General features: G+C 41.0%; 1 long non-coding RNA gene across 2 annotated transcripts; it reads left to right on the top strand.

Annotated features, from left to right (window-relative positions):
* Positions 1-7,030: 7,030 nt before the first annotated feature.
* Positions 7,031-17,909, top strand: LOC122241428. Of its 2 annotated transcripts, none has more exons than XR_006221567.1 (4): positions 7,031-7,323; positions 14,423-14,558; positions 15,317-15,572; positions 17,692-17,909. It is a non-coding gene; the product is annotated as an uncharacterized LOC122241428 (long non-coding RNA). The 2 variants fall into 2 exon arrangements; XR_006221566.1 differs by having other exon boundaries at positions 14,383-14,558.
* Positions 17,910-26,063: the final 8,154 nt, after the last annotated feature.

The following is a 26,063-nucleotide window of genomic DNA, read 5'->3' as shown; positions in this document are numbered from 1 at the left end:
GGTTAAATGAATTATGATGTATACATTCAACAGAATACTGTGCAGGAGGAGGTAGAGCTTTGTATGCTGATGTGGGAAGATCCTTAATATAGATATTTAAAAATAATTTTTTTAATGTTTTATTTATTTTTGAAAAAGAGAGAGACAGAGCATGAGAGGGGAAGAGGCAGAGAGGCAGAGAGGGAGACACACACACAGAATGTGAAGCAGGCTCCAGGCTCTGAGCTGTCAGCACAGAGCCTGACACGGGGCTCAAACTCATGAACTGGCAGATCATGACCCGAGCTGCAGTCAAACACTCAACTGACTGAGCCACCCAAGCACCCCAAGGTAGATTTTTTTAAGTACAGATGTGTTTGCTTTTATTTGGATTTAAGAAGGGGATGTGGTGGATATTTGCAAACACATATATATGGCTATGTTCTCTGGAGAATCTCCAAGAAATTAGTGGCTGTAGTTGTCTCTGGGCATTGTGACTAGAAGACTGAAAGGGGAAATTGCTTCCTACTAAATACCCCTTTGCACTATGAATTATTATTTTTACCAAGTACATTTGAGCCTCAAACAATACAGGTTTCAACTGTGCAGATTCACTTGTATGCAGATTTATTTTGATAAATACAGTAAACTGCTATAAGTGTATTTTCTCTTACAAATTTAAGTTTCTATTTAAATTCCAGTTAGTTACCATACAGTGCAATATTAGTTCAGGTGTACAATATAATGATTCAGCACTTCCATACATCATCCTGTGTTCACCACAAGTGCACTCCTAAACCCCCATTACCTATTTAACCCAGCCCTCACCCCCTCCCTTCTGGGAACCCTCAGTTTGTTCTCTATAGTTCAGAGTCTGTTTCTTGGTTTGCTTCTCTTTTTCTTTCCCCTATGAGCATTTGTTTTGTGTCTTCAGTTCCACATATAAGTGAAATCATATGATATTTGTCTTTCTCGGACTTATTTCCCTTAGCATAATACACTCTAGCTCCATCCACATCATTGCAAATGGCAAGATTTTATTCTTTTTCATGGCTGAGTAACATTCCATTGTGTGTGTGTGTGTATGATGTATTCATTCAACAGATATATATACAGATATATATATATACACATACACACACAGCTTCATCCATTCATCAGTTGGACATTTGGGCCATTTCAATAATTTGGCTATTGTTGTAATGCTGCTATAAATATCGGGGTCTATATGGGGCCCCAGGGTGGCTCAGTCGGTTGAGCGTCTGACTTCGGCTCAGGTCATGATCTCGCAGTTGGCGAGTTCAAGCCTCACATCGGGCTCTGTGCTGACAGCTCAGAACCTGGAGCCTGCTTCAGATACTGTGTCTCCCTCTCTGCCCTTCTCCCACTCATGCTCTCTCTCTCTCAAGAATATAAACATTGAAAAAAAATTTTAAATATCAGGGTGTATATGTCCCTTCAAATTAGTATTTTTGTATTCTTTGGGCATGATTTTCTTAACATTTTTTTCTCTAGCTTACTTTTTTGTAAGAATACAGTATATAATACATGTAATATACAGAAGATGTATTAGACAACTGGTATTGGTCAAGGCATCTAGTCAACAGTAGGCTATCAGTAGTTAAGTTTTGGGGGAGGCAAAAGCTATATACAGATTTTTGACTGCACAGGGGTTTAGGCTGTTCAGGCATCTACTCCACATGTATTAACTGGAAAAAAAGACAAAAATAAAAACACTATATTCAAAGAAAAGGAGGAAGTGGAGCAAAAAGGAGCAGGATTACAGGGAGGGGAAGGAGGAAGAGAAGGTGGCAGTTGAAAAATAATCAAGGCCTGCCCTTCTGCATGTCCCACATGGTCTAGCCCAGTGTCTTACAGAGCATGCTGAATAAATAAAACTCCCAAATCTACTCTACTGGTCTGGAATCTCATCCAAGCACAGGTTCGGTATTTTCAGCTCAGATTAATCTTTTAAAACCAGACTACTTAGGGCATGAGATACTTGGCCTAGGGAATTCTGTGGTTTAAGAAGTTAAAACCTTACCTAATGCTCACTATCTTTAGAGGAGGTGAAAATGAATCAATGTTGGTGAAAATTACACACACCTATGTGTGTGTGTGTGTGTGTATGTGCCCTTTATATATGCCTTTTATATGTATTTGTATACATAAAACTATAATGCAATGTATGTGTATATACAACACTAACATGTTACTTATCTGAAGCTAAAGATGGACAGGTTAGAAGCCACTAGGACAGTTCAACAATTCTGTATAGGTGCCAGTTTTGTGCCTCTAATGATTTTGAATAAAAAACAAATAGCTTTGTTTTCTGTTTAATTGCAGTTTAATTAGAAGCCGAAAAAAATTTTTTTACATTACTAGAATAAGACCTATTGAGAGAAATTTCATCACTGTTCATTCTTGGAGAGACTTAGGGTTCAGCTGACCTCTAGACTGGGGTTTTCTACAGAAAGTTTTCTAGCCCATGTTGATCTTGATCCAGGAGGTTAATGTGTACCAAAAGGAAGTTATTTTGAAGCAAATTTAAGTGGTTTTACAGAATATGGATAGAACAATAGCCGAGGAAAACAGGCAGGAAGACTTGAGAAATTCTTAAGAATTTCGTTTTGAATGTCTCAATGTCAAATTGGCTGGTTTTCAGACAGAAAGACAAATACTATATGATCTCAGATATATATGGAATCTAAAAAAAAAAAACAAAAAACAAGCTCATAGAAACAACAGGTTGGTGGTTGCCAGGGGCAGTGAGGGGGTAAATGGTTGAAGGTAAAAGGTACAAACTTCCAGTTAGAAGATAAGAATGTTGTAGGGATGTAACGTAGAACATGGCAACTGTAATTAACAATACTGTACTCTAAATGTGAAAGTTGCTAAGAGAGTGGGTCTTAAAAGTTCTCATCACAAGAGAAAACAGTTTGTAACTATGTGAGTTAATTAATGTTAACCAAACTCACTGTGGTAATGATTTCATGCTACATACTCGTATCAAATGAATATATCATACACCTTAAACTGATAGGATGTTATGTGTCAATCATATCTCTAACTGGAAAAAAAAACTTGAAGGCTTGGAGATTTTAAAGTAACTTTTTGCTTAAGCTCATTTGGGTAAAACTCCTGTAAGATTTACTGGAGCACGAGAGAAAACTGGATACATACATACTTATTTGATTTGTTTTTTTAATATCTAAGAAACAAGTGAAAGAAAGCTCAGAATCTATTGGCCTTGTCAGCTAGTTCTAAATGCTCGCCACAATTGTCTAGAAGAGGGAGTAAAACACAAAACAATAGGTTCTGAGGACCTTAAAAACTAACCCGTTGTTTGGGATATCCTGAGTCGGAGAGTGTTTACCCATTCCCTTAATAATCACTACAGCAAGGATGCATTACATTAAGAACAATTCTGAGTAGTGAGATTGAGACACCAAAAAGCCATAGTTATCAGAGAGATTCATAGGCTCATAACATTTTAGATGTGGATGAGTTAAAAAATCACCCACTGCCTGGCAACGCAGGGTAATACACTTGAGCTGTTTTCAACAATATAAATTGAAATACTTATTTTGGATTAATCCCTACCTAACTGAACAATTAAACATATGATAACAAGTTTTCCATCCCCTCTACGGACTAAGGCTCTACAATACAAGGGAATTTTACCATGATGGGCTTTCTTAGCTTATCAGCCCACCCCTCTTTTTTGATCCGACAATGCACATGGAGGGACAAATATTCTACTTTTCAACTTATCTTTGTAGAAGTTCATGTATTTTAATTTAAAGTATTAGGAAACATGTGGGGTACAAAATGGAAGAAATTTCAAGTTTGATTTTCATTTGGATCCTAGTCTTGACCACCCGTAATGTGTGAGCCAGAATGGGGCGGGGGGGGGGGGGGAGGGGAGGCTAGTTTTTAGAAGATTTGGTAAAAATAAACAGTGTTCACCTGTCATAAGAATCTTCTCAGTGATTAAAAAAAAAATAAACAAAATATACAAAATAACTGACTGGCATAATTGCTGATGGTTAAAAACAATGGGGTTATACTTTTGATTACCAAAATTATTACCTTTCATGGCTGTAGAGGTAGAATGCGGTGAACTCAGGATAGCTGAATGAAGGACAAGCTTATTCAAGGGACCAGAACTTCTAATTCTACAGGAGTGGGATGCTAGGACCTTTGGGGAAACTCATGCTCCCTGTACTCAGCTAAAAAAGAGGCATGCTGTCACTCCTTCCATCACCACACAGCAGAAACAAGTATTGCAGAGGATTATGACCTGTGGAGGCACATTCTCCCAACTTTTTTCAGTTTTCAATCATCCCTTACAGGCTGAACTGCATGCTCTCGATTACTTTTCCTGGATTTCGGCAAAATGCTTATATAACAGCTTGGCCTTTTCACAAAAATTAGGTTCTGTGCTGGGACAAGTTGCTGGTTGTATCAAGAGTCCTAAACTGTGAAATCCCAAAATACATCATTGTAAAGGTCTCGAGTGTTCATTCAGATTACAAATTATGACATCTCTACAGACTCCAGTCTTGACTGAAATGTAGGCTGTCCAGTGTAGCTGGAGCATCGGTTCTAAGGAGACAAGGTAGGAGAAGGAATTCTGGAAAGAATGTTGGAAAACCTTAAATGTCAAGTGGCCCAAGTTATACTCAACAAGCGTGGAAAGCCCTCGTGGATCAGAAAATAGGATGATGATGTAATCAAAGTGGTGCTTTTAGGCCATGGAAGACAGAAGTTGAAGGAGAAGAAATTAAAGATTTGCATATGCAGTGCAGAATGTCAAAAAAAAGCATTACAACATGTTATTAATAGTAGTTCAGTAATTATCCCTGAGTGATAAAATTATCAGTGATAATTTTATCTGATAAAATTATCAGAATTTTTATTTGACTCATTTGTATTGTCTAATTTTATAGAGGATATATAGGGGTCACTCACTTTGCATTAAAGAAGGTCTGGGGGCACCTGGGTGGCTCAGTTGGTTAAGTGTCTGACTTTAATTTTTTAGGTTTATTTACTTATTTTGAAAGGGAGAAAAGAGAGCACAAATAGGGTAGGGGCAGAGAGAGAAGGAGAAAAAACTCCAAGCAGGCTCTGTGCTGCCAGTGCAGAGCCCAACTTGGGGCTCAATGCAGGGCTCGACCTCACAAACCCCGAAATTATGACCTGAATCAAGATCAAGAGTTGGTCGCTCAACCAACTGAGCCCCCCAGGTGCCCCCAGTTTCTGACTCTTGACTTTAGTTCAGGTCTTGATCTCAGGGTATTATGTTCAAGCCCCACGTTGGGCTCTGAGTTGTGGGTGAAGCCTACTAAAAAAAAAAAAAAAAAAAAAAAAAAAAAAAAAAAAAAAGTCTAAATTATGCATTTATTCTATAATGAAGAAATTCCAACAAAACCAAAAAATAAAGTGAACCCCACACATGTGTCACCCAGATTAAACAATTACTGAGATTTTGCTATATTTTCTCCATCTCTCTTTTTGCTTTCTTTTTCATTCCTTTACCAGTATCTTGCCCTTGGTGGCCCCTGTGTCTCTCTGACCTGACCCATTAGTTCTTGACAGCTTCCTTGCTTTCCAGCACAGCAAGATGTCCCCGACTCCTCTTAATTTCCTGCCACAGGCCTGGCATCAGCTTATCTTTCGAGGTACACAGTTTCATTTCAGCAGGTTAGGAAAAAAAAAATGTTTTAAGAAATAAAGGTGGAAGGCAAACAGCCAACTTCATACAGAAGTGATTTCTGGATAGTTGTCGGTGCTACGATTCTGGGACTTGTGGAGAAAATATCGGAAGTAGCAGAAGTAGAGGAGAGTATGCAAACATTCTGAAGTGAATCTGCTTTTAAAAGCAAAGCGCATGTGTCAGCATTAAAAACTTGCCCCTAGTAGGTAACTGTTCGATTTAGGAAAAACTCGGCTTCTTTGTGATCTTTGAAGTAAAAATTTCAAGCCAGCTCTTACTGGATCGAATGTAGCATCTTTGATACTAGCCCCTTCATTTTGTTTTCATAAATCTGAGCAAAACGCTAAGTAACATCTAACACCTTCTCCTTTCTGCTTCAGGGGAGTCTTCATCCCCAGCCTAAACAGATAAAGTACCATTGCTCTGTTCACACCATGGGAGGAAAGCTTTTAACCTTTAAAAAAAAAAAAAAAAAAAAAAAAAGAATCACTGCTTTAATTTTTTTTTTTTTTATGTTTATTTTTGGGACAGACAGAGTGTGAGCAGGGGAGGGGCAGAGAGAGAGGAAGACACAGAATCTGAAGCAGGCTCCAGGCTCTGAGCTGTCAGCACAGAGCCCGATGCGGGGCTCGAACCCACAAGCCATGAGATCATGACCTGAGCCTAAGTGGGATGCTTAACCGACTGAGCCACCCAGGCAGCCCTAAGGCAGCATTAACATTTTCCTCCCCACCGCAAGTGAAGAATGCAAAGCTGTATCTCTGTGTGTGGTGGGGGGGGGGGGGGGGGGGGGGGAGGGGAGTGTGATGGGGGTTAGGAGGGATGTTGAAATAATAGCTAAGACATAAGGAAGGTTTACTCAGTCCTTTCATGCATTAGCTCTTTTAATCTTGACAACAATCCTATGAAGTAGGCACTAATTACCTTCATTTTTATAGATAAAGACACTGAGAAATAAAGGGGAATAAATGAAGAGCCCAAGACCACTCAGCCATGACTTTTATGCAGCCAGAATTTGAATCCAGACACTCTGACAACTCACCGGCCTGGGGAGGGCAGGAGTTCCCTTCCCCCAAACAACCGGAAAAATCCCACGTCTCAAAACCCCTGCTAGAGAGAAATTACTCCGCATAGGAGTAAAAACACCAGAACCGTTCACTTTGAACACAAGAGCACAAGGTGCCCATGGTCACCATTATGTTGTTCTGGCTAACCCAGTAACAACACGTTCGGTTGACAGATGTATCATTATTACTCAGGAAAGAACTAAAAAATGTGTGTATAGAACGTTCACTATCATTACAGGGGCGCTTTTCACATGGTGTTATGCAAGCTCCTTGCCCGCAGGGACGCTATCTTCATTTTTATAGCTCAGACAGTGAATCCTGGCACATAGGAGGTAAAAAGTATATTAAACAAATAATTTTTTAATGAATTAAAATGGATAAAGAGCTCTGGGTATCGCACATTGCCCCACAACAGTTAGGGATCTTGCCCAAACCTGAAATCTTTCGAAAGTGAAAGATACTAGTACCGTTACACCAGGACAACGAACACGTCTCATCTGAGCAGTTTTGCGGCATAAAAACACAACGAAGCAAATCACCAGAGTGTCTCAAGGCAAGGTAACTTATAAATGTGTTAGTGGACCATGTTTTAGAAGAATAAAGGCCGATTTGTAGTATAAATTTGTCAGGCAGATCCGCAGCTCTTTCCCCTTTCCCTGTTTTTATGACCCATTAGTGAAAACTTTTCTTGCCATTTTTTTAAGCCCTTTATTTATGCTGTTCTGTTCTCAACAACGTGTCTGCAGATACCTGCCTTACATTTAGTCTTGGTTCTTAGTTTAAGGTTAAAATAAACAATAAATACTTTGCATTGTGCTCACAGTCAAACTCTAGGAGCCCTTTCCGTACTTAATTCTAATTTTAAAGGATTAAATTTTGGGCTCATTTACATATCTTAGGGGAGGCACAATGTTATAGGCAATTCAGAGAAGTATCTATTCTTTCTAGTAAAAAACAAAACAAAACTGTAATCTTTCAATCCCCGTCTCTGTGACCAGAAAAAAAAAAAAAAAAAATCAGTATTTCTGGTGTCTATGAATTCTAGCATTTTGGGACTGGTGGTAGTGGGAGAAATCTGGTTGTTTACATCCTTATAAATGATTAAGCTTTCCTGTTTTGCCAACTCAGCCTTTTAAGTCTCCTAGGAGCTAGAGCAAGGATATAATATCGTCTGTGGTGTTATTTGCAAACATAAAAGGAAATGACTGTGTGGCTCATAGACACCACTTATATTCCATTGTAGACTAGGAAGCAGGAAACATAAGCATAGTAGTTATAGATTTAAATGGTCTGCCTGTTGTTCCATAAAACACTTGTTTCATTTACTCCTCTAAGTCGGTGCAATTCAGCTCAGCTACTGTGAAGCAGAAAATATTATCAATTAGAGCCACAGTATGCTGGTCCTGAATCACAGGGCTTCAGTACCCTGGTGTGTTATGATACCCGAAACTATACCCTGCTTCCCGCCCCAGCACACACATCACAGCAGGGCTGGATGTGTTCAGGGGCTAGATGTGCACTGAGAATTAATAGAGAGCAAAACCCAAAGTTGAGAAACAAAAGTTTCTTAATAAGGGGGAAGATCTGGAAAGTCGTCACAATAAAAATAAAAGATTGATAGATGCCCCACAATTCTGGCTAAGGCTGGATCTCTACATTGGCCAAACTGAGGGTGACTAACAGGTCAGGCAGGCCCTCACATCAAAGTCAGGATGTCTGGAATGGAGATTTTCTCCCTTCTCTGCCACCGGGCTCCAGCTGCTCTGTCAATGGCAAGACCCACCCCCCGGCAAAGGCCAGAGACTGAAGTCATTATAACTGAAGGCCAATCCCCTTCCATCTGCTCAGCAATTAGCAGGCAAGTACCGTGGACCATTTCTGCTTCTAGATAGTTCTCATATCCATCACTCATTTCTCATCTCCATTGCCTCACTCTGGTACACGGATTCATTGGCGGACCATGACAACTGCTCTCCAGCTGGTTCCCCCAGGAGCACATCATCCCCCACTTCCGGTCTGTCCTACCTGCTCTCTAAGCGGCTCACGACTCTTCCTGAAATTCCCCTTTCCCTGGCTTCCACAGGGAGGCCCAGCAGGCCCATGGATTCCAAAGCCCTCCATCATCTAGGTTTCCTCCATCCACCTCAATCTTATCCTAACCGTTCCAAATCTGTATTCTGTCATCTGGACCAGGTCTTTTCTACACAAGGCCACAAACAAACTCTAGGTGCTCCCAGCTGTTCCCTGGCCTCCTTGCCCCACATACCCTCCTTTTTCCCCCCCTCTGTCTGTAACAATGCAGCAGCAAGTTCAAGCCCTAGCTCCAACCCTTGCTTTCTCTGAATTATACCGTTTGACCAACATTTGACTTTTTTTTTTTTTTTCTTTAAATCAACAGCAGAGCACTGTGCTATCATTGTGGGTGGTCCCTTCGGCCTGGAATGGGGGAGGCAGAGGGAGGGTCACAGTGCTTGAAGGCAGGCTTCCATGTCAGATGTTCTCTTTTAGGAACATGATGTTGGTCTAGAACCTGTGTCGAACAGACGAATGGACAAAGAAGTGGTCTGTATATACAATGGAATATTACTTAGCCATAAAAAAGATCTTGCCATTTGCAACAATACAGATGTACCTAGAGGGTACTGCACTAAGTGAAATAAGTCAGACAGAAAAACAAATACCATAGGATCTCACTTCTGTGTGGAATCTAAAAAACAAAGCAAATGAACCCAGAAAAGAGACTCTTAAATGCAGAGAACAAACTGCCAGGTGCCAGAGGGGAGGTGGGTGGGGCAATGGGCAAAATAGGCGATGAAATAAATAAGTTATAAAAATAAATAAGTCATAGATGAAAAGTACAGTACAGAGAATATAGCCGATAATATTGTAATAACATTGTGCGGTGACTACACTTAATTACATTGTGCTTGGTGACTACACTTACCGTGGTAAGCACGGAGTAGAGAATTACTGAATCAGTGTTGTATGCATGAAATATCACATTGTATGTTAATTCTACTTAGATTAAAAAAGAAGGTCTTGGGTGACTTCTCTCACCCTCAGTTTATTAATCTATAAAATGAGGGTAACAGCAGGACCTACTTCATGGAAGTGTTGAGAGATTAAAAGAGACAATCCAAATGAAGTGGTCCATGCTGTGCCCGATATGTCAAGTGCCCAATATATGTTATTACTCAGGAGACATTTGCCAAGTCCAGGCTCAAAGCCCCTGCCTCCAGAGGTGTGCTATCCAGCAGAAGAGACAGGCTCTTGTGTGTGCACATGCAGGGCAGGAGAGGAGTCCGGGAGGACAAAGCATAGAGGCATCATTAGCCAAGTAACTAAGGAACCCAGGAGAAAGGTCAGGTTAATGAAGGAAAGAGGATGTGGTTGGTTTGGGAAATGCTGAGATCGAAGTCCCAGTAGGACACCAATGGAGTGGTGCTTGTCACATGTATTTGGTTTACCCTGCTTCCCATCCTCCCCCACTCTGACCTAGACTCTAGGAGGACTCATCTGAGAGATTACATATATAGCCTCCTATGCCCTCTTGCTTCTGTTTGAGTTTGGCCAATGCACAGCCAAGCAGAAGGAGGCAAGACAGTCAAGTCTGGGTATTTATTTCCCTGGTTTCTTTCCAACGAGGCCACCTTAGGCTGCCAGAGTCCCTTGGTAGAATGGCACTGTTCTCTCAAGGGAGCCTGCTCTCTGCAATTCTCTCTGCTTCTAGGTTCTGGTAACCTCTCCTCATCCTTATCCCTTTGGATTTAGGGCTGGTGAAAGCCCAGGTCCCTTTAGCCCCTTGTGGTTCCCCTATCCCCAAACCTTTGTAAATAGTCTCTTTGTAAATAAACCCTTCTGGAATTGTCCCAACTTAAAAAAAATTTTTTTTAGTGTTTATTTCTGAGAGAGAGAGTGAGCGAGCAAGAGACAATGAGTGAGGAAGGGGCAGAGAGAGAGGGAGACATAGAATCCAAAGCAGGCTCCAGGCTCTGTCAGCACAGATTCCAGCATGGGGCTTGAACCCACAAACTGAGATCATGACCTGAGCCGAAGTTGGATGTTTAACCAACTGAGCAAGCCAGGAGCCCATGGAATTATCCCAATTTTGACATAACATCTGTTTCCTGCTGAAATCCTGAGTGATAACACCATGTTGATCTGACTATTGGGATTTCAGATCTAGAATTTGGAAGAGAGATTAGGTGGGAGATGTAGATTATAGAGACCAGTCTAAGAAGCTAGGGGAATGAAGGAGATTGCTGTCTGTGAGGGACAGGAGAGAAAGAACAAAGGCAAACCTTTGGGAGACCTTCTACTCCTGGCATGGAGACAAAGAACACACTAGCTTCGAGACTGAAAGTAATAACAATGCTCTATTCTTAGGATGCTGATGTTCCTAATAACATCCTTCCAGAAAGATGTAGAAATAAAATAATCTTATTGATGAGGCAGTCATTTAAAAATATCATCAGGGTGCCTGACAGCTTAGACTTGGTTTGGAAACAAGATTGAGTTCTTTGTGCATACCTATTTGTGTAGAAACTTCACCTTTCAAATTTCAAATTTTTGTTTTTAATAGACAATATATTCACATGACTCAAAATCAAAAAGATAAAAGATACACATTGAGAATCACTTTCCCACCTCTGTCCCCATTCACCTTGTGTCTTATCTCCTGCTTTCTCCAGTACAATTTTTCATTGGTTGTTTATACATTCTTCCCAAGTTCCTTTATGTAAATACAAAGCTAATACACCTATACATTCTTACTTTCCTTTCTTACACAAAATGTATTATGCTCGATGTTCTGTATCTTGTTTTTTTTTTCACTTGATGGTGTATCCTAGAGATATACCAACTTTCTCTCGAGTTTTTCCCTGTGAACTGCATAGAATCCCATAGAGTGGAGGTACCCCTGTTTATTCACCCAGATGTAAAGGAGCCTTAATGAGTGCGACCTACCAACCATAGGTCCCTAACTACAGCTCTCAAACACTTTCACCTTCCTGCAATCATCCAGCGTCCCACTGCTGCCTGCTTCTCTTCCGGCTTTGTCTCCTGCTCAGTGGAGAAAACTGAAGACTTCAGAAGGATCTCCTTCTATTCCCTGTTGTCAAATATAAAAACATCTGGGCTCACCCTCTTCTTCCTTCAGACTGCAATGCAGGACATACTTTACCTCCTGTTTAATGCCAACCCTCTCATCTCTGGTGAGGAGCCTATCTGTTACACTTCATTGGGACCTCACACTGCCGCGGACCCTAGTTTCCCCTCTTGTACATTAGGCTTCTCTCTCGAAACTGGATCATATAAAAATGCAACAACCACCCCACCCCTTGACTCTATTCTCTAACCACTGCTCTCTCCTTCTTCAGAGTCAACTTCTTGGGAGGGGAGTTTCAATTTCCCTGCTTGCTACTCTCTCCTCTGTCCATTTCAGCCTCATTCCACCTCCATCAGCCCACTGAGGATTTTCACACTAAGCAGCCGATGAATGACAAATATCATTCAACAAATGCCCACTTCTTTATTTTACAGAGAGAGAGAGAGAGAGAGAGAGAGAGAGAGAGAGAGAGAGTGGAGTGCATGTGAGCAGGAGAGAGGGAGAAAGAGAATCTTAAGCAGGCTTCACACCCATTTCCCAGCCTGATGCAAGGCTCCATCTCAGGACCCTGAGATCACGACCTGAGCCAAAAATCAAGAGTCGGTCACTCAACCAACTGAGCCATGCAGGCGCTCCAGCAAATGTCCATTTCAGTCTTAGTCTCATTTGACTTCTCAGCACCATTTGACACTCTTTGTGATGCTCTCCCTTTTGGAAATACTTCCTTTGAGGGCACTACCCTCTCTTGGATTTCCTCTTATGTTTGGCTTCTTCTCCATGAACCAGGAATGGCTCTTAACTCATAGTTAGGTGTTCAAGAAATAGCCCCTGAAGTAGGGGGAGGAGAAGGAAGCATTTGGACCCACTCACTGAGGCACAAAATTTAAGGAGGGTGCTAAATAACTCAGTAAACAAGATAAATATTTAATGAATAGGTCTAAAAATTCAATGCAAAAAATCCCCATTGAACAAAGTATCAAAATTTTAGATGAAGACCAATGCTGTGCTGATTCAGATTGGAGCCTGAGGCAAAAGAAAAAAAATGTATGTCTCTATATACATGTTTTTATTTGTTTCCTAATAGCTAATTTGTTCCCTGAACATTAAAGTAGCTGGAAAAATATTGAAGAATTGAAAAGTAGATATATCAAACATTAAGTTTTAATATATTTATACCAAAAAGGAATTGATGGTTTTACTTTTTTAAATTTTTTTTTAACGTTTATTTATTTTTGAGACAGAGAGAGATAGAACATGAATGGGGGGAGGGTCAGAGAGAGGGAGACACAGAATCGGAAGCAGGCTCCAGGCTCCGAGCTGTCAGCACAGAGCCCGACGTGGGGCTCAAACTCGTGAACCACGAGATCATGACCAGAGCCGAAGTCGGACACTTAACCCACTGAGCCACCCAGGCACCCCTGATGGTTTTACTTCTATTTAAAAATTATTAGGGGCGCCTGGGTGGTTCAGTCGGTTAAGCATCCGACTTCGGCTCACATCATGATCTCACAGTCCAGGAGTTCAAGCCCCACGTCAGGCTCTGTGCTGACAGCTCGGAGCCTGGAGCCTGCTTCAGATTCTGTGTTCCCCCACTCTCTGTGCCCCTCCCCTGCTCATGCTGTCTCTGTCTCAAAACTAAATAAATTAAAATTTAAAAAAATTATTAAAGATGATCAGGGGCACCTGGGTGGCTCAGTTGGTTAAATGTCTGACTCTTGATTTTAGCTGAGGTTGTGATCTCACAGTTCCTGAGTTCAAGCCCTGCATCAGGGTCTCCACTGTCAGCACAGAGCCTCTTCAGATCCTCGGTCTCCGGCTCATTCTCTGCCCCTCCCCCACTTGCTTTCTTTCAGTTGCGCAGGCACGTGCTCTCTCTCACTCCCTCCCTCTCAAAAGTAAACAAAAAAATACTTAAATTTTTAAAGATGATCAATTGGTCAAGGGAAATTTTAAAACATGGAAATCCTGGTATCTGAATTTAAAAATGAGGTAATCCAAGAAGTAGTTTTTGAAAATATTGAATTCGCTTCCATTAAAGGTGAAGTCACATTTTTCCGGGTCTGAAATTTCAGTATCATGTATCATGGAACTGTCAAGAAATATCACATTGTACTCTATTTTTTTAAACAAAAGTTCAGACTTTTTCCTACTCTCCCACCAGCCTGGTGTGAACTTTAACCTCAGTCATTTTTGGAGCTTCCCATCCTAGAGCTGGGTGGAGGTCTGGAAACCACTGTGCCCCCAGACACTGAAAAGCACCCTTTGCTCCTTGGCCATGGATAGGCATATCTCTAGAATATGCTGGCCCACATCCCCTGGGGCCTTCAGGCCCAGTGGTTCTGTTCGATCTGAGGTCTCAGAGAGGCCCCAGGATCTTTGCTAAGGTTGGGAGCTTAAGCTGTGTGTGTGTGGTGGGGGGGGGGGGGCGGGGGGTCTCTACAATTCAAGACCCTTCAGGCCTCATTCTCTTTGTCCCTTCCCTTCTCTTTGCCTTCTGGACATTTGCCAAGAGCTGCAAGAGGCTTTAATTTCAAGACCCTTTTACTTTAGGCCCTGCCAACTTCCCTGAAGCCAGGATTAATGAGACCAAGCTATCAGCCTCAAAAGGGAAGAAAGGGAAAAACAAGAGAGAAGACACAAACTAATATTTCTACTAAAAATCCTGCCATGTGAGCCTCTTCTGCAGGTTTGTCTTTCTCTCCCTGTTTATCTGGAAGCGAGGCCCCGTACTCTCTCCCAGGCAAGCCTATTCATTCCCAAGGCCACAGCTTCTGCCCATGCGCCTAGGGCTCCCCGATTGGTTTCTCCGGCCCACACGTCTACACTGAGCCCCAGAGCAGTATGTTCAACTGCTCAGTCAGTACCTCTGTCAGGACATCTCTCCGTGACAGCCTAAACATGCCCCGTGCCACACTCTGCCTTCTCCCTCCAATCCAGTCAGAATCAGAGCAGTCCCCGGACTCCTCCAACCTCCCTGCCCCTGTTTCCGGTTCAGCCCTGAATCTCCGCCATTGCCTCTCCTTCACAGCTCTTGAATTCTAAGTAGCTCCATTTCCACCACCCACCCTCTATCAGCTACCATTATCTCTCAGCTATCGTGAGAATCTCCTCATGGGTCCTCCCTACACCCTGACATGGGTGTAGGCCCTGGTGGCAACACGGAGACAAGCTTGGAAGAGGCCCTGTGTGAAGAGCTTAAACTCTTCTTAAACTCTTCAAAGGCTTTCCACTGCTCCTGGAAGTACGCCCAAACATGTGCTGGCTCTGCTTGGTCTGGCCTCCCCTTCTCTCCCACCTCATCGCATACCTTGTTCCGTCTTCCTCCCCTGGGTGCTCTGAGCTCCAGCCACACAAGCTGTCCTTTCCTGCACACCTGTTTCTCATTTTGGTCATTTACATACTCATCTGCCTGATGATGTGATTATGGTCTGCCTCTCCCTCTAGACTGTATCTCCAGGAGAACAGGAGCTCTACATCCTCAGGACTTCACACGAAGCCTGGACATGATATGCAAATGTTTGTGGAAAAGTCAATAAATACATCACATTATTTCTTTGAGGGGTAAACCGTTCTGATGTTTCGAAGGGTATTTCTGAGGAATTTTTCTTTCAAGAACATTTGAGGATGATAGCGTCCCAGACACTGTCTTCAAGTGCTTTATATGTATGAACTCAACTAATCCTCACTTTAAGCCTAGGAGGTAAGTACCATTTTTATTTGCATTTTAAAGATACTGAAACTGAAGCACATAGAGGTCAAGTAACTCGCTCATGGCCTCAGAGCTAATAAGCAGTGGAACTAGGGTCCTAATCCAAACTTTTTGCATTGCTTCCTGTCTTTATTCAGCAAGTGTTCCTGAGTGATTGCTGGGCACCATGACAAGAATGGGCCAGGACATCTTTAGAGGACAAAAGTATAGAAAAGAGATTAATGTCTATCAAAATGTAGACGACACTATACAGAAAATATACCCCATTTTGTCTAATCCTCTCCAGATGGATAAGCTAGGTATTATTGTGCCAATTTTGTAGATTAGGAAACTGAGGCTGACAAAGTTTGCATAGCTGGTTGAATATCACATAAACAGTATGACATACCTGGAATTCAAACCCAAGTCGGTAGGACTCTACCGCCAACGCTCCTCCCGCTGAGGAACATGGCCTTCAAACACAGCTGAGACAGCTTCCTTTCCATCACGAATGGGTCAGTTGATTTATCTACTGGTTCAATGATCCACAGATATTAGTGTGATAAGAATCAGCTGGAACACTTATGAAACTCATGCATTCCTGAGTTTCACCCTTAGAGTTTGGAATGGGTCGGCCTCTTTAGTCTGCAGTTTTAAACAAGCATCCCAGATGTTTTCAGGCTAGGTGATTCCAGTCAGGTGGTTCCAGAACTTTAGCACTAAACAGAGTCACGTGAACAGGCTGATCAAGGGAAAATCATTGGCTCCACTCCTAGATTTTCTGATTCGGAAGACCTGGGGCAAGCTGAGCATTTTAATTTTTAACAAGTTCTTAGCGATGTAGGGACCAGTCTTTGAGATCCACTAACTGTTGTAAGGCAAGATTCTGAGAGGCACTTCATTTGTTATTTAACTTAATTCTCTTTGATTCCACCACTTTTGAAGCAATTTCCAAAACATACCTGACTCCTTCCTGCCAGTCCTCCATATCCACCTTTGAGAATTGCAGAAAATAGCAGATTTGAGGGCTTAGAGAACATTTATCTTGGGGTAAAATCCTTCAGCAGCTTTACATGGAGAATCTCCTACTTTCAAAATAATATGGCCTTTGCACAAAACTCCTAAATGTTAGTTGTTTCTAGGTAGGACTGATTCTGGATAAGAAATAGCAAAAGCAGTACTTCGAGTTTTTTTTTTTTTTTTAACCTATCCTGTTTAAGATTTGAAATGCACGGAGGGGCATCCACAGAGCCTGCTTGGGATTCTGTCTCCCTTTCTCCCTGCTCCTCCCCCATTTGGTCTTTCTCAAAAAAAAAAAAAAAAAAAAGTCAACTTAAACAAAATTAAAATAAAACAAGGGAGATTCATTTCTGCTCAACTATGTGTGTGTGTGTGTGTGTGTGTGTGTGTGATTGTTTTCAATAAAATATAATTTGTGTTTAAATTTGTTTAGCTTTTAGGAACCCAAAAGGATAAAGTGTCAGACATCCCAACTTAATAAGAAAGGATATTTTATTTTTTAATTTTTTAAATGTTAATTTGAGAGAGAGAGTGAGAGGGAGAGAGAGAGAGGCAGAGAAAGAGGGAGAGAAAAAGACTCCCGTGCTGTCAGCACAGAGCCCAACGCTGGGGGCTCAAACTCAGGAACTGTGAGATCATGACCTGAGCCAAGATCAAGAGTCAGATGCTTAACCAACTGAGCCACCCAGGTGCCCTTGAAAGGATATTTTAAATCAAAATGGAAAATGGGATTAAAATTTTTAATCTTATCCTGTTCCTCTGGGAAAATCATCTTGTCTTGGGTTACCTAAAATTGCCTAAGAGGCAGTAGATAATGCATATGTGTGTGTATATGTTTTAGCCTCGATTTCCTGGTCCAAACTCAGCAAAGTGCACAAAGTAAGCAAAAAGCATATAGGATGAAGATCCCATGGTTCAGCGCCCGTTTGCCTGATGAATTTTTGAGCTATGCCAGGTAATCTTTTCAGTATAGGTGATCTATGGAGATATTTTCCATGAAGGTGTTTGGTGAATGAGTTCCTGACGAAATGTACTTCCAGACTCTAGTATCTTCAAAAATAACTCAGTCCTCTCATATTTTTGAATTAAAAAAGATTCATCTTTCTTATAGGCATCCATGAGGAGAGGTGTCAGCATTTCATCTTGAAAAATCTTTTCTAAGATCGATGTGTCCGCAATGCCTCCTCTCCTGGCTCTCCAGTTCCTCGTTCCGACGCCAGGGACTCATGCCCCAGATTCCTGCTCTACTGTGGTCATGGCACTCACACATCTGATTTACCTTTCTAACTCTTTAGATGCTTTATTGACTGAAAGTCAACTCAACTTCATTTATCCTCCCTTTCTCTTTTTAGTACTTTCAGCTTAAATACAAATAAAGAACTCTTCTTTCCTACAGCTATCCACAGGAAGTGAATATTTTAAAATTTATAATCCAATGTCTGGGTGTGTAGGGAATTATGTTTTTGTAGACTCTCGATGATGAAGCTTTCTGAGAATGCCAATGGGTGTTGCAGATTTTTTTTTTTCTCTATTAAAATAGACCCAACTTGAGAAAAATTTGAGGTCTATGGCAGAGAGATACACCTCCACTAAGTGTAAGGCTGAGTGAACTGGACTTTGAACACTCGGAGGAAGTGGTTGAGGGCAGAGCTGCTAAGCACACGGGCTCTGGAACCAGACTTGGGAGTTCAAATTCTGGTTCCCACATTTACTCATCATGTAAACTGGTGCAAGTTACTTCACTTCTCTGTGTCTCCTCTGTAAAACAGGATTCTAATAGCACCTACTTCAAAGGGTTATTCTGAGGATTATAGGTAAAAGATACTTGGAACAACACCTTGAATGTAATACATATTCAGTAAGTATTAGTGGTGCTTGTGTGGTTATAACCATCATTGAAAAGTTCACATCGTGTTAACACCGAAACGAGAAGCATTTGATTCTAAAGGAATATGTTTTAAGGGAAAATAGGCTAGTTATCAAGTTTACTTTATTCCCACATAAAATGAGAAATCTCCTTTCTGTAGAAGGCTCCTACTTATTGCTAAGAAAGTTAGATGTTGTAAAATATATAACAAACATAACGTAGCTCAAAAAGATCCTTTTAAAAAAGCCCCAGATTTTAGTGATGAACAGAAACCGTCACATTACTACCTTGAGGCATTCGCTGAGAGGGAAGCACAATTATATAATCAAGCATAATGAATGCATATTCATTTATTTACACCGCAACTTATTCCAGAAAGGAACAGAGGTTGCTATAATGAGTAAATCATAAGAGAGACATAATGATGAGGAAATCCTCTAATGTAGTAGGCCAGCTCTCGGGGCATGCCAAATATGTTGTGAAAAAATGTTGCAAAGAAATATAAACAAAGACAAATAGAAAACGCTCCTGACTACTGGAACCACATATCCTTTCTTGAAGGATCAAAGTTTTATTTGAATTTTTCTCACCGCTCATTCCCCACAACTCAACCAGTAGCCATGACCTCTTAGTTTCGCCTTTGTAGTATTTCTTGGATTCACACCTTTTCTTTATTTCCATGCCCAATACTTTAGTTCACATTACCTCTTTAATATCAATGGTTTCCTATTCATCTCTTTGCCCCAGTCTCTCCCCTGTGTATCCTCCTTCCCTTCTCTTCTACCACTAAAATTCATCCGATACAATGCTACTGAATTAATTTTTCTAAAGGACATTTCTGGTCTTGTCACTTGCCTGCTAAAAAAACGTCTGTGGCTCCTCATTGCTTTCTATTTTTGATACATTTTATTTGTACCTCCCTTATGTCACTTAGTATTTTCTACCTTATATTATAATAAATTTTGTATACATTTGAGCTTTTCTGCTAGATAGTAAGTTCCTTGACTTATTTCCCCCACAGAATCTAGCATATTATCTTAAGGTATTGATATGGAAAAAATAAATAAGTAAAGCCTCAAGAGAAAATATTATCCTGTCGATATGCATTTCTAACTACAGCAACTCTATCTTTATGATGACACAATTTAACCAGGAAAAGATAGATATACATCATCAAATTAGGAAAATGTAACTAATTCAAGACCTTAATTATAGACTTGCAAGATGGTCACATAATCCCTTTAAACCGAAAAGAACACATTTTCATCTTGTTGCCTGCTATGTAAATTATACCAACCAAAATATTACTCAAAGGTTAAGGAAAGCCAGTAGAATTAAAAAAAAAAAAAAGGAATTGTAAATAAAAAACATTTAAAAAGGTAGCATGACACCAGAGATTCTAATGAAAATGATAAACCAGAATGCCCTTACATCTAAGGAAGCAAGCTATTTTGTGAGCTGGGTGCCTTTGAGAAGATTTATAAAGACATGCCCATTGAAAGAGAGTAATTCATTTGCTCATTTATGATTCTGCAGACAAACAGCATTCTTGATAACGTGCATTTAAATATTGTGTGACCCCAGAGTACAATTATATGAAGATGAATTTTTAGCTTGTGTACAATTTGCATTGTAGTATGTTCGGTCTCAGAAGAAAACTCATCCAAGGATTTCAGTGGACGTTAAAAAGAGCTTAGAAAAATAAGCAGTCATTTTAACAACAACTCAGGTGAGGTAAAGATAACCATTCTCAGTATCTGTCATCATTACAAGGATTATGGTTTGTGTCTTTCCATACAATGGTAATATCATAGCTGCTTCTAGGGGTTATGATTATTGCTGTGTAAATCTCCAAAAGATTTCTCTTTGTGGTATCCAAAGTTTATTGAATTGAATTCGAATGAAAGCAGGAGATTTATTATACATATTTTTGTATATAAGGTATTTAAAAAAAATTTTTTTAATGTTTACTTATTTTTGAGAGACAGAGACAGAGCGCAAGCAGGGGAGGGACAGAGAGAGAGGGAAACACAGAATCCGAAGCAGGCTCCAGGCTCTGAGCTGTCAGCACAGAGCCCGATGCAGGGCTCGAACCCACAAGCCATGAGATCGTGACCTGAGCTGAAGTCAGATGCTCAACTGACTGAGCCACCCAGGCACCCTGTATATAAAATATTTTAAAAGCAAACCACCAGGGCGCCTGGGTGACTCAGTCGGTTAAGCGTCTGACTTCGGCTCAGGTCATGATCTCGCAGTTCATGAGTTCAAGCCCCGTGTCGGGTTCTGTCTGACAGCTCAGAGCCTGGAGCCTGTTTCAGATTCTGTGTCTCCCTCTCTCTCTCTGACCCTCCCCGTTCATGCTCTGTCTCTCTCTGTCTCAAAAATAAGTAAACGTTAAAAAAAAAAAAAAAAAAAAAAGCAAACCACCACCATCCTTGAGTGTGGGCTGAACTTACTGATTTGCTTACAAAGACTAGAGAGTATGGGAAGAGGGAAAATGGTAACTTTATAATGGAGAAACTTGGCAAATACCACATGAACCAAGTGATGAAAGTTAACATTTCCAGTGATGTGTGAATGTCATGTTCATCCCGATGTTCTGAAGAATACTTCACCTCTGTTGGATTCATTCCAAAACCCCATAACCCCAGTTTGATCATAAGAAAACCATCAGACAAACCCAATCTGAAGGACCTTCTACAAAATACCTGGCCAACAGTCCTAAAATCTGTCAAGGTCATGAAAAACAAGCAAAGACTGAGAAATTGTGACAACTGGAGGAGACTAAGGACGAGTAACAACTAAGTGCGATGCGGGAAATTGGATTGGATCCTGAATCTGACAGAGGATGTTAATGGAAAAATTGGTGAGATCCACATAAAATCTGGAGTTCAGTTAGTAGCAATGTGCCCATGCTGGTTTCTTAGATCAAACAAATGTATCATGGGGATGGGAAATGTTAGCAAAAGGGGAACCTGGGTGAAGAGTATGGGAACTCTGTGTAGTACCTTTGCAATTTTCTGGAAATCTAACATGTTTGCAGAATGAAAACTTTATTTAAAAAACCTTAGTGTTTCTGCCTCTGACACACAGCAGACACATAGCCACACTGTATGTTGTTGACGCCTAGATTAATTCGTATTATCATTCCAGGAGTGCTTGGTTAACAATGCTGTTCAGTGAAATGGACAGGAAAATGTACAGGAGAAAGCAGTTTAAAGACAGCATAGGAAAGCTTGAAGAAAATCAAAAGCTTTAGAAACAATATATAATTTAAAAAAAATTTTTTTAAAGAAGGTATTGTACTTTTTACAGACGGCCAAGGTAATAGAAAACTCACTTCCATTGTATTGTGATTCCATTCAAGTACAAGTAATCTCTATGTTTATGCTTTTCTCAGGAAAGCTTTTGTCCTCTTATCTCCAGAGTTCTAAGCTACCATTACCCTCTGGGGAGAGCTATGTTTTGACAGGTTGTGTGTAACAAGGTTGCACCCTATATGCACCCTCTGAGAGAATATCTGAGGATTCCAAGTTTTTCTTTCCTTTTTTTTCCCTTTTTTTTTCTTGTTTTTCTTTTTTAGTAGTATTTGGCTGCTGACTTCTTTTAAATGTGAACAAAGGGAGATGCCATTTTAAAAACTGATCTAATCCTAAAACTGAAGACCAGCAAACCAGATTACAGAGTTCTCTACCCCATCTTTGTTTCCTCAGTGGCAGATTGTCCTTACTGAATATTCATGATGGCTATGACTAGTGTTCTTAAATATTTACAAGAATATAATTGTATTAGTGCCTTTGGGAGGCTGGTTCGTGTTCTGACCGTGAAATTTCTCCTCAATAAATCTTATTAATACAATAAGCAAGTTTTGCTCATTATTACCAGTTTACCTTTTACCTCTATTCTTTTTTTTTTTTTTTTTTTTAAGTAGGCTCCACACTTAGCATGGAGCCTAACGAGGGTCCTGAACTCACAACCCTGAGATCAAGACCTGAGCTGAAATCAAGAGTCAGATGCCCAACCAACTGAGCCACCCAGGTGCCCCTTAAGACTACTCTTCATAGATTTTAATCTTTGTTGTATCATACATTTGCAAACCCTGATATATCACTGATTAACCTGTATTTTCCTTCCACAGGGAAAATTCCAAGAACTGCATTTTCTGCATTTGTGTCTAGATCAATGCCTTTGTGTCAGATCCATTATGGAAAGATTCATTCATCACCGTGCTGCGATGATTACAGATATCTCCTGGAATTTGTTCTCATAGAGTTTGCCATTAGGTAGAATGCTGCATGTACCGCCTAATTTTCCTGTGGATTCCAGTAACAAACATTACATGATTTTCCGTATAAAGGTAGAATGAAGGAACATGGTCTCTGTGGACTAGGAAGAGCCAAGACAATGAGAAACAAGTACAGAATGGCCAGGATTTGATGGAGTCTGACCCCTGATGAGCAGATGGTACAGAAAGATTGGCCAGTTGTTTTCCCAAGGTTTTCCTCCTGTCTGATGCTTCCTGATCCTCAAGCATAATGGGGCCTTGGTGGGAGGGAGCGATGACTCCTTCAGAGCTAGGCTGCATTCAAAGGCTGACCTCAAAGACATGAATTCCTTGGCATGACTGGCTCTGTTCTTTGGGATGGGCTCTAGAACCTTGCTGTGCTTAGCACAGGAAATGGCAGTGTTTACATTGTTGAGGCATATAAAGAAAGAACTCCATGCATTTTACAGTTCAGCTACCGAGATGTCAAGTAGTTGCTCTCTCCAACAAGATATGCATGCTTTTCCTTACATTAAAATACATTTGTGTCACTGAAGGAGCGGCTTTCCACCTAGATAGCTTTCCTGACATCAAGAACGTTTCTGCTTCTAAGAGTTTGCCTCACTATGAAGCTCATATCCCTTGATCTTCATGGGTTCCATGTTTTTCCGGAGACTAGTCTCCTTTTGCTTGATTTTATGGGTAACTTTGCATAAATGTGTGCTTACTTTTTTCTGCCCTGGCTATGCATGTGTTAAGGAAGTCCACCAAAATGGAAGCTACCAAGAGTGGGGACAATTTCTTACAAATATTTGTATCTCCAAGAGTCTAACACGGTGCTTGATGCATAAAATATATTTCATTCCTGCATCCAAAAGATGCAGAAAAGCATTTTCTTATCCCTTTCTTTCTACTGGTGTGTGTGGCTATAGCATGCATCAGAACTCAGGGTTTGTAATCTTTGGAGGACCCTGCGATGTCAAGTGTTGCCGCATGGTTAATAGGTTCTGGGGAGCTGTGAGCAGACTTACCAAATTTCTTTCCTGTTGGCTTGACATGGGTTCTCACAAATGACCTGATTCTACAGCACATATCTATTACCTCTTGGTGTCTGTTATCCACTGACCTATTTCTCTGGAGGCCACTTCTTTTCTAACTTCTCAAGTGGTTGAGGTGTTTAGTTGCTTCTATTTCTGAACCTCATTTGTGGAGAAGTAGAGCAAGTTAGAAAACCTATAGCAGCTTTTAGCGAGTTGAAAGGAGTAGACAGATAGATAAAAAATAAGAACTCCGAGGAAGGGATTCAACAAAGGTAGGACCCAAATGAGCCCAAACTGTGAGTCAACCATCAGCTCCTGTCTACCATCGGCCTCCAGAGGAGGCACTTGTGTAGACACAAAGAAGCCATTTGGAGCCTTAAGACTGGCTGGTTGTAAACTCCTATGTTAACGAAGTTCTGCTACATTAACAGTACCCCTTCCTCAGTTCTAACACATCCTTTTAATAATCTTAGCTTTGAAGTCTACCTATGCTTCCTTAGTGTGGAGCACACCCACCTCCCCATTTCTGCCTCCTCCTACTGAATCATCATTTCCCACTCAGCGCTGTCTCCACCCAGGTTCCCTTCACTCACCCCCTTTCCCTCACCCCCAACACCTTTTACTGTTTTTTGTTTTGCTTTGTTTGCAACCGACATTATTTTGTAAAAAATCTACATATGAACACTGCTCCTTTTTCTCTCTCCTGTTGACTCACTGGGCTGGGAGAAGGAGGTCAGCACACCATGCTCCCCATTTCCTTTCCTAGACTGTTGTTCCTTCAACCTGTGCCTCCAAATTTCTATTAATGATCCCCACCGTGCTTGGTATTTCAAAAACTCAAAAGCAACATCTTTTCTATATCAGTCTTATGGGTTATGTTTCTATATGTCATATTCTTTCCCACTGCTACCACAAACACTCAGAAACTCTTTTCTGTGCCCCAAATATTTTTTAAAGTTTATTTATTTATTGAGAGAGACAGAGACAGAGAGAGACAGAGACAGAGAACATGAGCAGGGGCGGGGTAGAAAGAGGGAGAGAGAGAGAATCCCAAGCAAGCTCCCCATTGTTAGCGCAGAACCTGGCGCAGGGCTCAAATTCGTGAACAAAGAGATCATGACCTGAGCCGGAATCAGGAGTCAGACACCTAACCAGCTGAACCACCAAGGCACCCTTGCCCCAACTATTTTTTTTAGTGTTTATTTATTTTTGAGAGAGAGAGAGAGAGAGAGAGAGAGAGCAGGGAAGGGGCAGAGAGAGAGGGAGACACAGAATCCGAAGCAGGCTCCAGGCTCTGAGCTATCACCACAGAGCCCGACACAGGGCTCGAACTCATGAACTATGGAGATCGCGACCTGAGCCGAAGTTGGACACTTAACCGACTGAGGCACCCAGGTGCCCCTCTCAACTATTTTTATGACATTACAACTAGTCACTTGTTGCCACTCCTTCTCCCACTTTTAACCAGTGTCCACATACTGCTTATTTAAAAAGTCAATTCTGATGTAGTCAAAGAAGAAGGAGGAGGAGGAAGAAAAAGAGGAGGAAGGGGAGAAGGAGGAATAATCAAGAGTTTCTTTGCTTATTGGAGGAAGCTCAAACTCCTCAGTCCGGCATCCAAGGCTTCCTATAATATGGTCCCAACATTTAACTGCAGTCTTACCTTTCAGTGTTCTCCCCTTTAACCAATATGGACTATATACTTTTCCCATCTTGTGGGATTTTCTGGTTTTAATGATGGTGGTAATAGTTTCAATTCATGGAGCACTACACTGAGGCTTCGGATTAAAGCACTTTACTCCATTTTAAAGTACTCCATCAACTCAACAACAGTGTAACAATTAACCCATTTTACCAGATGAAAACATTAGAGGGAGTTACAGAAATTTCCTAAATCACACAGCTAGAAAGTGGCAGATACAGATTTGAACCCTGTCCATCTGTCTCCACAACCCAGGCTCTTTCCATTGTTTGAAGTATACTGCTCTTTACTTATAATAATCCTTCTCATTCTCCAAAAACCATCTCAGATGCATTTTCCTTCACAAAGCCATTTTTTTAATCCCTCTGACCAAATGGGCTCATCCCTCCTGTGCACCCTCACAGTTCTTGAATTGAATCTCTTTTGTGCCACAAACTATTTTGTCTTAACATAAAGTTGTATACATGTTTTGCTTAGCCTTCCTAAAAGTCATATTGATGATGAGATATATTGGGGGCCCTACTGGAGCTTGCATAGCGTGTCTTACTTATTGCCTTTTATATTCCTTTTGAACATAGCAGGCTTTTATTACAGGGCTTTTGCACTGAGT

Source organism: Panthera tigris, chromosome C1, assembly GCF_018350195.1.
Source record: "Panthera tigris isolate Pti1 chromosome C1, P.tigris_Pti1_mat1.1, whole genome shotgun sequence".
Taxonomy (NCBI): Eukaryota; Metazoa; Chordata; class Mammalia; order Carnivora; family Felidae; genus Panthera; species Panthera tigris.
The sequence above is the reverse complement of the archived record's forward strand: the minus strand, read 5'-3'. Positions and strand labels throughout refer to the sequence as shown.